Below are 16347 nucleotides of genomic sequence, written 5' to 3' on the forward strand. Positions count from 1 at the left end.
GGGCACAGTGTCGGCGGGCCCACCAGCCTTTCCCAGCGATGCTAACCTGTCTCAAAAGCAATGGGGAAGCAGTCAGGGAAGAAGAGTCCACATAAGCAGCCTGGATAGGTAGGTGGTCCGACAGTATGTGGGTTGTGCCCTCGATGCAGAAGTTCCCCATGATAAGGCTACCGTGTCCTTCGGCCAGCTTCGGACACCAGGACCCGCCTCGTGGGCTAGCTCCTGGGGTTCCAGAAGAACCCCCAGACTGAGAGACCCGAAGACGATGCCAAGGTCCAGACCCACCGCAGCAGGTGCAAAGCGACGTGAAACAGCCCAGAGAGGACCTGTCACATTGCCAGGATATCTCCAGGGCTGGGCTCAGAGACAGGGGGCCCCTCGGTGCGTCTGCAAGGCCCTTAGGACTGCATAGACCAGCCCAGCCCAGCTCCCGAGGCCCAGAAGCTACCCCCTCTCCCACATGCCATTTTGAAGGACAGAAAACAAAACCAGTCCAACAAACATCGTTAAGGAATCTGCACTTGGCATTGATGGAACATTTACCTGTAACAGATTGGTTGGAAGACTTCGTGCTTACCGCAGACACTGAAACGCATTTAGGTAGCACGGGAAACTCTTCCTTTCCTCTCCTTTGGGATAGAGGATCATGAGAAAATCTGGATCCATGACAGACAGGGAAGGAAGCTGTAACAGTTGGTACGATCACGGACACTAGAAATCGAGTTGTGTTTTTTTTTTTTTTTTTCAACGTTTTTTATTTATTTTTGGGACAGAGAGAGACAGAGCATGAACGGGGGAGGGGCAGAGAGAGAGGGAGACACAGAATCGGAAACAGGCTCCAGGCTCCGAGCCATCAGCCCAGAGCCTGACGCGGGGCTCGAACTCACGGGCCGCGAGATCGTGACCTGGCTGAAGTCGGACGCTTAACCGACTGCGCCACCCAGGCGCCCCTCGAGTTGTGTTTTTAAGCCAGGCTCTTCTGGGCCTGTGCACCTGGGTGTCCTGCCCCCCAGGCCAGAAACCTGCAGGCAGCGTTGAACTCGTTTATTTCTGACTTCCTGCCTTCCAAATCCCCACTCCCTCTGCTGTTCTCTTTTTCGGGAGAATGACGCCAGCAGTTCCCAAACCGGAGTCCTTCTAACTCTGTTTTCTTCACTCCTTCATCTCTCTCTCTCTCTCTCTCTCTCTCTCTCTCTTAATTTACTCTCTGTTCCCTTTTATAATGCCTTCGATCTGGCAAACTTCCTCTCCCGCCTGCTTGTCCTCAGTACCTCCTTCTGGGCCCCCAGCCTGCAGGCTCCTGACCAGTAATCCATCATCCCCGGAGCTGTTAGGAATGCCTTCCACCGTTGTTGTGCCCCTTCCTTGACAATCTCCCAAGACAACTCGTCACCTAGAAAATACACAGTCCAAATTCCTACACAGGACACATCCCTTTTCTGGGAACAAATACATCAGAATACATCTGGGTGTGAATCTCTATGGACTGATGTTTTTTTTTCAAAGCCTCCTTGGAGATGCCAGTATGATGCAGGGTTAAAAAGTTATCTAGATAATTCAGAATAAGTTTCTGTTTTTTCCAAAGATGAACCTGAAATCAAAACACAGAATTTAAAAATTGTCTCGTAGAACTTGCAGCCCCTGAGGCTCATTCATGCAAGAAGCTGCAGAAATGCATTCTGTCCTCTCATGGAAAACATTTGACGGTTGTAAGCTGAAGAGCAATTTGATCACACTAAATAATAATGGTAATGAATAATAATAATAAATAGTAAGTCTGGGAATAGTCATAATCGTGAATACAGAGAGCACAGAGCTATTAGGAGGAAGTTGTGCTACGAGGGTTTTGCAATAATCTAGGTGTTAAATGCTACCTATATAAAGATAGATGAGCCATGGAGAAGTCATCATGGAGCTCTTCCAGGAGGAAAGAGAGACGATCATAGTACCTGGGCAGTTAGGCGTGGGTGGGGGGGGGGGAATGAATCAGGTATGATGGCATCATGCCACAGAGGAGCCAGGTAGACCACTCAGCTTGGGGACATAAACCACGTTGTTCTTTATTTCTTTAAGTATCAAAAGTATTCTACCACCTAAGCACGTCTCTTATTAGGTACTAACTGGACAGAGAGGCAAAATGAGTCCTTCAGACACAGTATGGATTTTTTAAAAAGCTGAAAACTTGAATGGTGAATTCAAATAGACCTCGTGTATTTTGCCAAAGGCTTATGGAGCTAAATGCAGCTAATGGTTCATTAGAACAATGAGGTTTGCAAATTTGTCAATAGCGCTGTCCACTTGATTGATTGTGAGAAAGAGATGGCCAAGGTATATGGACTCCCTTTATTTTTTTTTTAAGTTTTTTAATGTTTATTTTTTGAGAGAGAGACAGAGTGTGAGCAGGGGAGGGGCAGAGGGAGACACAGAATCTGAAGCAGATCCAGACTCGGAGCTGTCAGCACAGAGCCCAACGGGGCGCTCGAACTCATGGAATGCAAGATCATGACCTGAGCTGAAGTCAGACACTTAACCGACTGAGCCACCCAGGCGCCCCTGGACTCCCTTTAGAAAGAGCCTACTACAAGAGTCTCCAGTGACCTTGACCGTTCTCACCGCAGCCATATCTGCAACCACATTTTCACGTTACCATGTTACAAAATGAGAACGCTGGGTCATCTAAGAGAAAGTTAGATGGCAGCTAATATCTGTTGCATAAATTACCACAGGTCACAGGTTGCATACAGCAGAGCATTTTGGGGCCGTGTGTGGACTACTTTCTTTAGTGGTTGACTTTAAATTAGTGTATTTAAGTTTGCAGTGGTATAATAAGAATCTGTGGGCCCATCCCACAAAACAGAAGCTAGAAGTTTTGCGGGGTGCTGTGTATGATTTTTCCACCTACCTGATTACTCCAACCAAGGTAATAGCTTCCTCCACCTCCTGTTCACCATCGCCTTGCTTTTCTTGTTACGTAATTTTGTTGCAAGTTGCTCATTACAGAAAATAGGTATCACACTGTGGATGACCTTTTCTGGACTTACTCTGGACTTTTCACTTAGTATGATTTTGCTAAGACTCAACCATATTGTTACCTGTTTGGTTCATTCACACACAGCTGTAACTTACACCTCCACTCTTCCCTGGTTAGTTGCGTGTTCCTGAGCCGGACCACACCTTGTGGCAGTCAGCCTTCATACCTGCTTTTCTTCGAGGGTGTATTTGTGATCCCTTACTTACATGTTTAAAGTTTATAATCACACCTACCAAGTTTCTCTTAAAGAGCCCTGTTGGAAATGACGCAGCATTTTCGAGATCCCGACACCAAGAAACATTAAAAATGCCCCTTTTTCAAGGATATTTTGGCACTTTGTATCCGTTGTCCCTTGTCACAATAATAATATAAAACACATTACCGTTCACTGTTGGGAGATCACAGCCTTTGTTCTCACGAGGTCACAGGTCAGCCGAGCGCATCTCAGCTGGATCGACTCTTGTCGGCGGGGCTCAGCCTGACATCTGCGACCACACGATGGGTTACCTGGGGTCAGGTGGGCTGGGGCTGACCCAGCCGGACTCCTCCCAGCTCCTCCTCCCTGCACAGACTAGCCCAGTCTTGCCATGATGGCAGGAGTCCGAAAGAGGAAGTGGAAATGGCCACACCTCATGCTTTTCCCGTGGCTCTCTCCGTGGACCTGCTGGCCAGAACCAGAGCCCAAGGGGGCAGGTGCACTAACTAGAAGTGTGGGTTGGAGGTCGCTGCCACCGAGGCAATTAGTTGGCCACACGTTTTTTTTTAAATCAGGTATTCTCATTTACCTTATGAAACTACTTTCTATTCATTCTGAGTCAGCAAATAAGCAAATATATTACAGATGATGGAAGCCAGGTTTCCCACTGTGGAGAAGGGTGTTACAGACACAGAAACAGTGAAAGGAGGAAGAAACCCTGTGTTTGGGGATTTGTATTTGAGGAATCGTGTGAACTGAGGGATGGCGTTAACAGACATCTACATCTGTTCCCTACCCCTGTTCTCTGGGAAGGCCTGGAATCCATGACCTCGTTCCTGGTTTCTATATACCATTCTCCACTAAAAAGGACCAAGGTTCCCTGGCGAAATGGCCAATTCCATGGCTGGGGCAGAGAACGTCCAAGAATAGCCAGGAAAATCGTGCGTGCCAAATGGTAAAGTGTTCAGAGAATGATGGGGTCGTGTCAGAAGGAAACGGGGGTCAACATGAAGGCATTCCCACTGGCTAAAACTGGTGTAATATGAATGTCAAAATGATGATACTGGAGGATTACAAGTGTTAAATACAGGTAGAGACTGTGAGCCCATCTGGGGAAGTTTTTGTTTTAGTAGCAAGCCATCTGGTAAATGTAGAAGGAATGATGGAATTGGAAAACCACCATTTGTCAGCCATCATGATAGTAATTGTTTCAGATAAGAAACATCAATGGATACTCAAAGAAACGGGTGAAAGTTTCACAAGTGACGGAACACTAAGCCTCAGAATATATCTCAGCAGATGTATATTTATAACAACAAGTAAAAGGATGACCTTCAGCAGAAATACCTAGCAGATAGCACCTTAACCGAGTAGTAAAAAAGGACTGTCAGCTGTGAGTCTGTAATGGACACAATGGGCTTCTGAAAAGGATGCCCTGGGAAAGGACAGCAGAACTTCTGCGGGATTCCTTCCAGAAGGGTACCAATCGAGTCTAATCATGAAGAAAGCACAGCAAACCCAGTCACTGGTATCCTGCAAAGTAATTGGCCAGCACCCTTCGAAGACGTCGGTGTCGCGAAAGAGAAGAGTAGAGACCGAGATGGAAAGGGGGCTAGAGGGGGCGTGCCAGTAACACAGTGCATTACCCTGGGTTTCCATTTGCTCCTAAGGACATTATTGGGACAATTCAGAAACTGAATAAGGCCTGTTGTGTCTGTAGATTAGATAACAGTATTGTATCAATGTCAGTTTCCTGATTTTAACAATTGGACCGTGATTGTGCGGGAGAATTTCTTACTTTCAGAAAATACACATGGAAATCTTAGTAAATGTGCATCACGTGCACCAGGCACGCTAAAAGAGTTTTGGGGAAAAATACACATATGTGCCTAAGGAGGAAAGGGAAAAGAAAGCAAAAAGCGTGAATCAACTGTCACGAAATGTCAAAATCTCCGTGAAGGGTCTTCATAAACTGTACTATTCTTTTCATGTTCACATTGGATCTCAGTATTTTAAAAAGTGGTGGATCCACAATATATACATATATAATTTCCCGTTTCTCATAAATATACTGAAGACATAAATTAACCAATTTAACACCACATGACATGAGAAAACTATATAATACCTGTGTTACTCTATTTAAATTGGCAGCTGTATTAACCTGAAGAGTGGGATTTTGGTCAGACCAATTTAGGTAGCACCCCACATCTTGGCCTTTTCTACTTTTGGAGTGAAGAGACTTTGTGTAAGTAGGTGAGGTTGATCTTTCCCCAGATCCCGAAGCCATGTTGTTGTTGTTTGTTTTTCTGTGTTTTGTTTGTTTGGTTTCTGCCAGAGGCATCCAGTGGGCATTAGCTGCTGTCTGCCTTTGATAAGTCATCACTGGAATTCTATGCTTTAGTAAATCATAATCTGAATAGAGTTAATGTCTTATCTATCATATCCTAAGATGTTTATGTCATCGTTGTATGACATTGTTTATGTCATTGTTGTCACTGTTGGGAACGTAAGAGGAATTTTTAAGTTGCATTCTGGTTCCATCCCCCCGTTGGAAACACAGCGTGACTGTACGTAATGAAGTCCTGAGACCTTTTTTTTAATCCCAAATTACAAAAGCTACACGAGGAGAGACAGCAAAAGGAAATAATCATTATCGTTTGATGATACCTGAATGAAAAGTCCCTCCTTTGGGGTTAAGCGTGTGTGCACTGCCTACACAAAGGAGTCAGAAGCAGACAGGTTGGGGGTTGGTTACGAAACTCGGAGCCAGACGGATCCGGGTTCAAATCCCGACTCTGTGGGTATCTGCCAAATGAAGGCTTTGATTTCTGCAGCTGGCGTGTGGCTGTGGCTGGACAAGGTGTGGCCTCCAGGAACGCAGCGTTGCCATTATGGTTACAGTTTCCATTTTCTGGATGGAGAAGTGATCCAAGCAAAGGAGTTGCTTTCTGATCTCACATGTTAAAAACAATTACATGGAAAAGAAACCTTCTTCTTTGGGTTAGCATCTAAGTATGTGATCGCCCATGATTCTCTTTCACTTAACTGGAATTTTCTTGGCAATTCTGCACGTAGAATTCTCTCTCCCCTGAAATCTTATTAGCATTTTTTTTCCCATGAGACAACCAAAGAAATAAAGCAAAAAGCATTTTAATTAACTCAGATTTAATACATTTTCCTTATCTGCCATTGCTGCAGGTACCAGATGAACAGAATTGCTCTGTGTGTTCAGAAATCTTTGAGTTGATCAAAGGGAGGAGACTGTAGGAAATTCAAAGCAAAAATTCATTTAGCTCTCGTTAGGCCACATGCATGAGCAAAGACCACTTATCCTTTAAAATATCTTAAAATTCCTGTTTTTCTATCTGAATCTTACATTCTTTAGAATTATCTTGAGTTGCTAAATTAGGAGACAGTGCACCTGGCTGGCTCCGTGTTTCTTTCAGCCTCCCATCTTACCATTGGGGAAATAGGACACTTTGTATGGCACATTGGTAATTCTTCGAATTAAATTGAAAGGTGCATGCATAGGTAGGGGTGTGTGTGTGTGTGTGTGTGTGTGTGTGTGTGTGTGTAATTTGGTTGATTTCCAATAGAAAAGATTTAACGTTTTGAAGTACCTTTACTCTTCAATACAAGTGAAACAAGAAAAATTGCTTAGTACCCCTTTCAACTGGCTATTTTAATATTGGGAGAATAATTATTCAAGCCACCAAGAAGCCTTTAGCAGGGGTCTACTCTTTGAAAAGACATATTTTCAGAGCATAATTGAGAACACACTAAGCCTTTTTTGATCTTGCCTCAAAAAAAAAATCTGTGACACTCCCCCAGAATGTCTACATGTAGACATATCTCCTTTAGCTTAAGGTATATTTGCTTCTGTTTTAAAAATTCTTTTAATGTTTATTTTTGAGAGAGAGAGAGAGAGAGAGAGAGAGCGAGCATGAGCGGGGGAGGGGAAGAGAGAAAGAGGAAGGCACAGAATCCAAAGCAGGCTCCAGGCTCAGAGCTGTCAGCACAGAGCCCGATGCGGGGCTCGAACTCCCGGACCGTGAGATCATGACCTGAACTGAAGTCGGACGCTTAACCGACTGAGCCATCCGGGCGCCCCTAATTGCCTCACGGAAGTGAAAATCAGAACGTGCAATGGACAGAGAGGCAACATTTACGGGACCAAACGTGGAAGTGTGGGATACCAGAACATGGCTGCTACAGACTGCTGTCCTGTGTCTTCTTTGCTTTCCTGCCTCTGTTTCACTTCCTTTTTACCTGGTGGTTTTGTTTTGTTTTGTTTTTGCCTCTTTTATTTTATAAATACAAGATTCTCCACTCCATAAAGTCCAAAATACTTTCGTGGAAAGTGATTGTGCTGAGTTGTGATGGCGCGCCCCTCCTGGGGGGCCACGAGGAGCTCATCCAGCCGCCCTGCAGGACGGGGTTTGTCCCATGTGCTTTTGAGGGGACTTCGGCATCCGTACAGAATGCTTGGAGGTTGAATTTGTACAGCACACGCCCATCAGCACTTACACTTACTTGACCCCCAGTCAAGGTGCTTTTTACATGGTGATTTGAATAAATCCAGCTCAACAAGGTCAGTTCCCGGTGGCATATGTGAGGTGCTTGAGGTCGGTGGGGAAGGACGCGTTGTGAAGTCCGCATGGCTCCGTCTTCATGCCTGTAGCAGACTCCGCCAGGAGGGATATTTTGTGCGTGTTGACAGTGTGCTTGTGCTTACGTTCAGTGACTTCATGTTGAAGACCCCAACGTCATGGCATGTTTGGGGATAGCTTCGAAGCGAAGGCTTTAAACTCCTGCCGCCTGGGTCCCCAGTCCAGACTCCACCCCTTACCATAAAGTTCTGAGCAGACGACCCACATTGGCCGAACGAAATCCCTCTCCCTCCCTAGTTGGTCCTCTCCTTCTCCTCTGCCCTTTGAGACAACAGGATTTGGGAGGTGGGGGGGGCACGTTTAGCGCCATCTATCTGTATCTATTTGTGTGTCTCTGTCTATCTCTCTTTCTCTATCTCTGTCTCCCCCTCACCACTGCATCTCACACCTGCGCACACGCGTGCGCGCACACACACACACACACACACACACACACCTCTAACACAGCATGACTTAACGACACATCATTGAAAGACCTGCTGAGAGGCGTCCTCTCTCACTTAGTGTTGGTAACGATGTGGGAGTCTGTGTCCTGAGTGCTCGTATTTCTAGAAAGGCCTCAAGATCTTTTGCTTTAGGGCAGAACTACCTTCGTTGGCCAACAGCCTGACCGCCACACTCCACCCTCGTTCTCTAATACTTAGCAGTGTAGCTGGAGGGATGTCTGGTTGTCCATCCTTTTCAAAGCTTGGAGCCTGGGGCAGTTGCCCTAGTTTGCTGGGTCCCCAGGAAGGCTCCTCATTTACATAACGCAGCCACAGGGAGGTTTGAAATTAGAGGGGTTTCGTCTTTGTTGTGGTTCCGGGACGATGGATGTTCACAAAGTTTTGTAAGAATGCGTGGGAGAGAAAATTAATAGCGCTGCTCGATACTCTGTGCCTCTAGAGAAGGCTGCGTATCTGATGAACAAATTCATTAGCATATCTGTTGTGGATAATGGTAATTAATCTGATTGAAGACTTTTTTGTGTTTTCCTCTTAATACGAATTTTCCAGTATGCCCCTTTGTGCCCAGGAAGTAGGTTTGAATTTACTTTTTTTTTTCCTGTTATTGCACCATTTAGGTGATGTTTGTGGTAACATCATGAGGTATCCTCTCTCTGCGTCATTTCTCAGCTGGGTCGCGGTGCAGTACGTTGAGGGTTTCGTTGGGGAGAAACGCATATTTAATTAATATAGGCAATTAATTCTAAGATACTCTGAGGCGGCCAGCCGCCAACTGGATATTTTTGCAATCTAACCAAAATACATCATTTAATTCAAAACTCTAATGGGCCTTTTCATAGCAAGTGGATACATCGGTTATGCACTCTCTTGTATTTTATTTGAATTCGGAAAAGTCTTTTTTGTGTGATGGAGTCGGGGTGAAGGATGCACGGAGCCGGTTGGGATGTCAGAGGAGGCAGGAACAGAGGGAGGAGTCTGCCTTTTCCGGGACCAGGAAGAGCAGGGATGAGAAGCATCTGTGGAAAAGCCAGCTGGACCCGGATGCTGGTGGAGGAGGGATCCAGCTGGTGCCATCCCCCAGGCCCCGTGTCCAAACACAGGGTCACAGACAAGCCTCCCCTTCCCTCTCACTTCAGAAAAGCATAGCTTCGATGATACCAGGTGGTATCTCAATTAGGAGTCGGTCTATGAAACGTGACACAGAATGTGAACAGAAAATAGACGCCCCGTGTAAGCCTGGATCGTACGAAGAGAGGAGAGGTCTGGACTCAACTGAACTCCAGAAGGTTGATTTTCAGGTCATAACTACTGGAAACAAGAAAATACCAGAAAATCTTAATTTACAGCATATCAAAAATACACACCCGAACATACTGTGTGGGAAGTGTGGCTCCTGAAACACGCCCGGCACGTAGCAGGTTTGTTGACTCATCTCACAAATGTTCAGCATTTAGTGTTCTGCTGGGAAGCTGGACTCTCCCCTCGTGAGCCGCTCAGAATGTCCCCTGGCTGCGGACCTTTGTGGTACTGAGGCAGGAGCGGTGTCAACGGGAGGGGGTCAGCAGCCTGGACACGGTGTTGCAGCCCTTCCTTACGAGAGTGCTCGTACCTACTTTGTGCTCCTACTACTGGGTGGGTCCCGAGACCCAGGATAAACAGGACCGTGCTTCTCCAGACTTCTGGGCCAGAGAATCATGCTCTCCTGGTCTACAAGAGGCGATAAATTCTGGCTCAGGGCAGAGGAGGCCACGTAGGTCAGGACACTGTCAAAATGTGATTTATAACTTAGCAGATTGGTGTAGTCTTTGCCACTCAAACTCTGCCTCTTTCTGATGCAACCCCCATTAGTATGTCATTGGGGGTGACCCGAGGCCTTAACGAAAAATCGACAAATGGCATGCATGCGAAACCCAAGTAAGATTTAGTCTGATGGGGCGTTGGGCGGCTCAGTCGGTGGGGCACCCGACTTTGGCTCAGGTCATGATCTCACGGTTCATGAGTTCAAGCCCCGCGTCCGGCTCCGTGCTGACGGCTCGGAGCCTGGAGCCTGCTTCGGATTCTGTGTCTCCCTCTGTCTCTGCCCCTCCGCCACTGGCCCTCCGTGTCTCTCAAAAATAAATAAATATTAGAAAAAAAAGAGAGATTCGGTTTGTTGTCCTTCAGATGCCGTTGCATTCTGTAGTCCCTCCTGGGCCTGCCTACCGTTCACTGAGGCCCATTCAGAGAAATGACAGCCGTTGTTGAAAATGATTTATTTTTGCCGCATACGTGTGTTCAGCACCATCTAGGTGTTACGCGCTTTGCTGAGAGTTGGACACGTAAGGATGCGTAAACTAAAATTGCTGCTCTCGGGGTAGCTGCAGAGACAAACAGGTCACACGGGCACCGTCCGGGGACTGAATTCGATGCCCTGGGGCACAGGCAGAATTGGTGGATGAACCTGACACGGAAGCAGGCTTGCCCGGGAAGCAGGTGCCAGCAGTTGTAAAGAGTTAGTTGTAGCTCGTTAGCTGTAAAATGGGAATTTTTACAATGTGAATTGGAAAAGCTGCATCAGCTTGAGAACTGGATGTGAATGAACTGCTTTTCGAATAATAACAATACCGCAACAGTGTAGAGCTAAAAACTCTGTGGGCTGTGTCCACCTGGGAGAGGGGTGTTTCCCTTGTAAAGAGGCACTTGGTGCTTAGTTTGTCACAACAGTGGACAATGAAGGATGTGTAAGAATCATGGGTGCTGGGTATCAGCGTGTTGACAGTTACATTTAAAAGGTGTTAATTTTTTAGTAAAAGATACATATAAAAATTATATTTGTTTAGGGATGTTTAGGATTTATCTTTGCTTGGGAGTGTCAGGCTTTTCGAAGGACACATCTAGGTTAATAAAACTTCAGAGGGGCACCTGGGTGGCTCAGTCGGTTAAGCGTCTGACTTTGGCTCAGGTCATGATCTCATGTCCGTGGGTTCGAGCCCCGCCTCGGGCTCTGTGCTGACAGCTCAGAGCCTGGAGCCTGTTTCAGATTCTGTGTCTCCCTCTTTCTCTGACCCTCCCCTGTTCATGCTCTCTCTCTGTCTCAAAAATAAATAAATGTTAAAAAAAATAAATAAATAAAACTTCAGAAGGGCACATAGGATTTTACGGCTGTTCTGAATGTCCCTACCATCAGACCCTCCATTTTGCCATTAAAATGTTATTTTTTAAAAATTTTCTTTTAATGTCCATTTAATTTTTGAGAGAGACAGAGACAGAACATGAGCAGGGGAGGGGCGGAGAAAGAGGGAGACACAGAATCCGAAGCAGGCTCTGGGCTCCGAGCTGACAGCACAGAGCCGGATGCAGGGCTCAAACTCACGAACCGCGAGATCATGACCTGAGCCGAAGTCGGATACCCAGCCGACGGAGCCACCCAGGCGCCTCTATTAAAATGTATTTTTTTTAGCCAGATGTTTCATTGAACTGTAACTTACACACAGTAAAATTCACCCCTTCTAGTCGTACAGGCCACTTTTCGGCAGATGTCACCTGTTGCATAGCCATGATCGCCATCAGGATACGGAACGTGTGTGTCACGTGAGGATGTTACCTGGAGCTCCTCGGGCGTCTGCCCCTCTCCCACCTCCCTGTGTGGCAGTCCCTGATATGTCTCCCGCCTCTGCAGTTCCTGTCATATAGATGGACTGATGCCGAGTGCCGTCGGGGTGTCCGGGCTCCCTCACTTAGCACTTGCTTTGCAGACCCGCGGCTGCCGTTGTGTGTGTCCGTAGTTCGTTCGTTTTCTTGCTGAGTGGTTTCCCATTGTATGGAGATTCTGTGATGTGATGCCAGCTCTCTGTGTGGCCAGTGGCTGATGCATCGTTTTAGCCGTTCTAGCATATGTGCCTTGATGTTACCTTTGTGGTTGTATTTGCATTCCCCCAAAAGACTTTCGTGTGCTCACAAGCTCTCACACCCCCGTCTGTAGTTAGCTGTCTCTTTGCATCGTTTGCCCCTCTCGTAGTGGATTTTTCTTCTCATCGTTAAATCATAAAAGTTGTATCTATGTAATATTTATCTTATGTAGAATACATAATGTTTACCAGGTACACATTTTGCACATAACTTCTCCCAGTCTGAGATTTATCTTTTCTGCTTTTGAAATATGTTTCAGAGAAATTTTTAATTTTGATGAGGTCGTTTATCATTTTTTGTTTCTTTTATGGTTCATGCTTTTTGTGGTATATCTAAGAAATCTTTACCTAATCTTTGTCATGAAAATTTTCTCCTGTGTTTTCTAGAAGTTTTATAGGCTTTACCTTTGGGTCTATGATCCATTTTGAGTTGTTTTTTTTTCTTTTTTTTTAATGTGTGGATACCTTTTGGCTCAAGTACCATTTGCTGGAAAGATAAATTTTCATATTTTCATTTTTTCATTTTCATATTTTGACCATATGTGAATGGGTTGAAAATCAACTGACTGGATATGTATGGGGTTATTTCTGGACTCTGTATTGTGTTCCATACGTGTATATGACTACTTACATGCTAATACCAAATTATCTTGATTACTGTAGCTTGGTCGTGAAATCAGGTATTATGGAATTTCCAGCTTTTGTTTTTCTTTTTTCCAAATTATTTTAGCTATCCTCGGCTCTAGGCCCTGTGTTTTATGTATAAGTTAAAGAATCATATTGTCTGTGTTAGCCAAAAAAAATGCTGCTGAGTTTGATTGGGATTGCTTTGTTTCTATGTGGGAAACTATGAAGAATTGACAACTTCATAATATTGAGTCTCCCAACTCAGTGTTCTTTAACTTTTCTTACCAGTGTTTTTTGGTTTTCTGCATACAAATCTTGCATATATTTTGTTTGATTCATTCATAAGAACTTTGTAGTTTTCGATGTCGGAAATTTTACAATTTAGTTTCCAAATGTTTATGCTAGTACATTAAAAATGCAGTTGATTTTTGTATGAGATCATTGATTTATAAACTTATTAAAATATAAATATGGACAGAAAATATTGTTTAAAATGCAATTTTTGATGAGTTTACAGAAAAACTGTCATGCTATTGAAGAAGAATGTAATTCCTAAAATGCATAATAGTTGTAACACCCCTCGATCGAATTATTTTTCACTTTCCTCCATAATTAATCAGAACTAGTATTCTCTTAGAATCTGAGAGTGTTGATAATACTCGAGAACATCGCTTCTCTGATCCTGAAATCCTTCCTCTGTCAAAGGGGGTATTTCCCCCCCAAGGTTTGTGAGGTTAAATGTGATTAAATGCAGAGCACTTAGCACTCAGCAATGTTCCCTTTCCCTCACCTTCCTTTCCTGTTGAATGCCACGTTAGTGTCCTAGGTTGACCGTGACAGATTACCACAAACAGCAGACATCTGTGCCTTCACAGTTGCCCAGGCCTGTAGTTCAAAGTCAAAGTGTCGGCCATGTCGGTTCCTTTCAGAGGCTGGGAGAGGATTCCGTTCCCGGCCTGTCTCCCAGCTTCTGGTGTCTCCCCACGATCCCCGCGTCCCCTGCTTGTAGCCGCAGTACTCAGTGTCTGCCTGGTCCTCACTCGGCCTTCCTCTTGGTCCCAGATATTTTGTTCCTTTCTTCTACAAGGACACCCTAAATCCATGGCCTGATCCCAAGATCTTTAATTTAATTACATCTGCAAAGACCGTCTTTCCAAATAAAGTCACATTCACAGGTACCCAGGGTTAGGACTTGAATGTAACTATTCCTGGACACTCCTCAGCCCAGGACGAATGTCCAGACAAAGGTGTGTCTAAATAAGGGCATTGCTTCGTGTTAAATGTACACTCATGTACAACACAGGTAAACCATACGGAAAAGATACACTTTAGACGCATGATGGTTTTACATTTGTACGTCATCTGACATATGTATGGATGACTCTCTCTTCTATTCTACGTTTTAGAAACCTTTCGTGTTTGGTAGATTTTGTAGAGTAGAACTCGGGATCAGTTTTAGGGTAACAGGGTTTTTACCAAGTATATATCCACGTTGTAGATTAATCTCTTAACTTTGAGGTCAGGGTGAATAATCGGCTTCTGCTGGTTGATTTTATTAGGCATGTTATTTTAAAAGGAAAAAGGAAAAGGAAAGTTTAAATGAGAGGAGAAAGCGTTTTCAGTGGTGTTATTTGTGTGTGTGCTTCCTTACTCTCATGTGAAGGGAAACAAACATCCAAATGAAGAGAGCAAAGTGAAGAAATAGCGTTTCCATGGCAACAGTTCTATCGCGCTTGTGCTTCCTTCGTAATTTCTGTAGCACGTTGGATCATCTCACTTGACACCTGCAGAGAACTCAAACTGGGAAAACAACACATCGATACCTGGTATGTCCCTTCAGTAAAAATTCTGCAAAGGTTTCTGCAAGTAAAAAATAGTTTTAAACTGATCACACTAAAGGCGAATTTCAGATTTTAAGAAAAAGAAAGTTTTTTATTTATTTAAGCTTTCTCTTAATTTTTCAAATAGTACTTATTTTTTTTTACTTTTACCCCTAAAGATGGATATTTACCACGTATTTCCAATTAACTTCCAGACACCGTATTACCACATTCATATGTTATTTCTATTCCTTGTAACACACTTGAGTTCGAAGGATGATTAGTTCTGTTTATAGAAAAGGGATCCAAATCTCACAACTCAAAAAATGTTATTCATTTATTCCTTCTAGAAATGTTTATTAACCCAGAGACTACACTGAATGTCTAGCATACAGCAGGGAATAAGAATGAGCTAGAAGTGGGCAGGGCCAGGATTAAAACCCATGTCTGAGTTGGCTCTAAAATCTCCCTTCTACCTCTGCTGAATCTCACTCTGCTGGTGAGACTCTGTGTGTGTGTTAAACGTGTATGTGTAAATAAATATGCGTGCTTCTGTGTGACCGTGTGATATATGTGTTAGTTCCTTATTGTGAATTCTTTGAAAGGAATTGCTGTTTTGTGTTACAACAGAGCAGGGATCCTTTCTCCTGTCAGAATTTGCTTTTGACCATACATGACATTTGCGTCAAAGCCCTTGGTAGGAGCAGGTAGTGTTTGTATTAAACATGTTAAATTAAAATATGTTAAGTATGCCAGATGCTCTTTGTGTCGTGTTTTCTAAGGGATTCCTGCTGTTCTTAGTGGGAGGAGGAGCATGGGGCTGGGCAACTGTCCAGTCCTCCTTCCCGAGACACATCCCTGCACCTGTCCCTTCCGTGCCGTCTGCTCGCCACCAGGACTCTTGCCTCGTGCCGTGTCTGTCTTGTCTGTCTCTGTTGCTGGTGGCTGCTTTGACCTGTCACCTCCCGCAGGTACCTCCCGAGGGAAACTGAACACGTGCACTTGTGCCTTTGCCCTCCTGGCACCTCCAGCGCCCTCCCCCTCTTCCTCTGGAACTAAAGCCTTGGAAAATGTCCTCCCCACTCACCACCTTTCTCCTCTCCTGTTGATTCGTCACCACCTTGATCCCCTTCTCTCCGTTTCTCCTCCAAGTGCTGTCTCCAGAGACTTGGCCAGGCGCGTGTCCCCGGATCCCTCCTTGCCCACGTGTTCATTTTGTGTCTGATGAGGCTGGACGTTAGTTCACGTTTCTTACCCACTTCCCGTACGTGTCTGTATTGCCCGCCGATCACGTTTGCCCGCTTCCTTGTTAGCACTGCCCCATTTCGTTTAGGTTATTTAATGGGGAAAGTACATAATTTCCTCACTCTTTGACCAGCATCCATCCGGTGGAATGAAGACGCTAACACAGTGTCGCTGGTGAAGGCCAGCAGCGGGTGTGCGACCCCCGTGCGGTGGGGGGCCTTGTGCAATAACACAGGTGCCATTTTCCGGGAGCCTCATTCCCAGAAACAGGACCCCTTCTTCCTCCTTTCCAGGAATCCTTTCCCAGCAGCAGAAATCCAGTTATGAGGCAAACACGTAATCCACACGTGGTGGTGTTTGCTGCTGTGGTAGGTGACGTGGAGCCCCCTGGGGACCCCCGTCCGGCTCCGGTGTGGCGTCTA

The 16347-nt window shown here is 45.1% G+C and overlaps 1 protein-coding gene and 1 non-coding gene across 3 annotated transcripts in view; both read left to right on the top strand.

Moving 5' to 3' along the window:
• Positions 1-16347, top strand: part of PDGFD (platelet derived growth factor D) — a 221723-nt gene that overhangs the window by 82933 nt on the left and 122443 nt on the right. The gene's annotated exons all lie outside the window — the stretch shown is intronic.
• On the top strand, positions 11246-11329 carry TRNAQ-UUG (transfer RNA glutamine (anticodon UUG)). The gene has a single exon. It is a non-coding gene; the product is annotated as a tRNA-Gln (tRNA).

Source organism: Panthera pardus, unplaced genomic scaffold (genome assembly GCF_024362965.1).
Source record: "Panthera pardus isolate Hobbes unplaced genomic scaffold, ASM2436296v1 HiC_scaffold_12, whole genome shotgun sequence".
NCBI classification, from domain to species: domain Eukaryota; kingdom Metazoa; phylum Chordata; class Mammalia; order Carnivora; family Felidae; genus Panthera; species Panthera pardus.